The sequence below is a fragment of the Ipomoea triloba genome, chromosome 1, assembly GCF_003576645.1.
Source record: "Ipomoea triloba cultivar NCNSP0323 chromosome 1, ASM357664v1".
Classification (NCBI taxonomy): domain Eukaryota; kingdom Viridiplantae; phylum Streptophyta; class Magnoliopsida; order Solanales; family Convolvulaceae; genus Ipomoea; species Ipomoea triloba.
Genome location: NC_044916.1, coordinates 18,881,924 through 18,884,061, shown reverse-complemented (window position 1 = coordinate 18,884,061; position 2,138 = coordinate 18,881,924).

Here is a 2,138-nt window from a genome sequence, read left to right as displayed (position 1 = left end):
ACCAAAAGACGAAAGTGGAGCATGGACTCAAGAAAGTGAACTATGGAATATTCACTACAAGACAAAGAGGTTCAAGTTACAAGATCACTACTCCATGAAATATGCTGAAAATATGGAAGACCCATGATCAGCATTGGAGACAAATTTCAAACGGAATAATTTTCCCTCCAACGGAATTATTCCTCAACTCTCATATAAAAAGGACGTGAAGACAGAAAGGGGAATAGAGTTAGAAAATTCGAAAGAGGTGTCTGATTCAAACGTTCAAGTGCAAGTACTAAATTTGGAATATCATCCTGATATTCAAAACAGCGAGAAAACACATCTTAGTGTTTGAGAGAGTTACAAAGCTAAAACTATTATACATCTAGAAGGTGACCGAAGCTGCTCTACACCGAAGTTGATTCAACGATAGCTTGTGGTCAGATTAGAGTCTGTTACATTCAACTGTGACAACCAAAAACACCTTGCTTTGGATTAAGCAAGAGAGGTGGAGTAACCTGGCAGCTGTCCGAGTGAAAGAAACCTGAGGCTTGACGCGGGCTTGGTGATCAAAGGTCAAGTGCTCGAGAGGTGGAGTAGCTGGAAGCGGAGAGAAAGACCTTGGAGAGGCGGAATAACCTGGGAGCTGTCTTGTGAAGATCCTGAGGCTTGAGGCGGGCTTCGTGATCAAAGCTCAAGCGCTCGATATTGTACTAAATAAGGGAAGTTTTTAGTGCAATCCTTCCAGGGAGTTTCTGGAAGAAGAGTGGACGTAGGCGGGTTGGCCGAACCACTTAAAAATCTCTCTTACATTTACTTACTGCTTTTATCTCTCGCTAACCTCTCGATTGCACTGCATATAAACACACCTCTCGAACTAACTCAAACTCGTGCTAACTAAAAGGGGATAACATTTCCGCTGCGCATAAAACTTTGTCTTCACCTCGTGAGGTATCGAACCTAAACATCCTAAGTTCAATACACACGAGAGGTCGAAAAGATTTTCAAAATCTTATACAAGTCTATTCACCCCCCCCTCTAGACTTGTACCCCATCCCCTTGGGACCAACAATTGGTATCAGAGCAAGTTCTCTGATCGATATAAACCTTTGTTTATATTGCCTAGAGATCCTTCTTTGAAAAATCCTTTAAAAGTTTTCAAAGCACGAGATAGTTTTTCTAATATGGATAGTATGTTGTCGAGACATCTTCTCTTTGATCTTAGCAGGTTCGATGACTGGAAAACACGCATGCTTGCTTATCTATCAGCCCTCCATGATGAGATGGCCGAAGTTATAACATCTGGACCAGTCAAGATCATGATGGTAAACACGGCTGCTGAGCAAACCAGGGATACACCAAAGTATGTCCCCAAACCTAGGGAAGAATGGACAAGTGATGATAGGAAGAGAAACAACCTGGACAACATTGCCAAGGATATTCTCTTCAGAGCTATAGACGAAACCATCTTCCCAAAAGTAAGAAAGTGCAAAACGGCGAAAGAGGTATGGGATACTTTGATGTTAATTAGTGAAGGTGACGAACAGGAAAAGGAGAACAAGCTCACCGTGGCCATGAAGAAGTTCGAGGACTTCAAGATGAAGCCAGGGGAAAGCATCGACAGCATGGAATCTCGTTTCATGAAGCTATCAATAGAGATCAGTGATCTCGAGAAGGAGATTCCACAAAAGGAGCTAAACCTGAAGGTCCTACGAGGCCTTACCAAGGAGTGGGAAATGAAGGTGATCACAATGCGTGATCACAGGGATCTGAAGAACACCACAACCGACCAACTGTTTAGAGATCTCAAAGCCTTCGAATTTGAGATGTTTCCGAGAGATGAGGACGTGGTGGACAGACGGAATGTGGCACTGGTTGCGGACCAACCAACCACCTCCTCAAGGTCAGATCCTAATCCCACTGATTTTTTATCTGACGAACAGTTTGCTTTCTTCATAAGAAAATTCAGGAAGTTCATGAAGAAGACACCGGAAAGCAATACACGTTCACTTTCCTCCTCAAGAAGGAAAAATGAGAGATACACATCCAGAAGAATGGAGGAAGAAGATCAAGGTCTATGCTACAACTGCAGGAGACCGGGGCACTTCAAGGCTGACTGTCCTTACCCTAAGGTAAGCAAGTATCAAGGCCTAGAA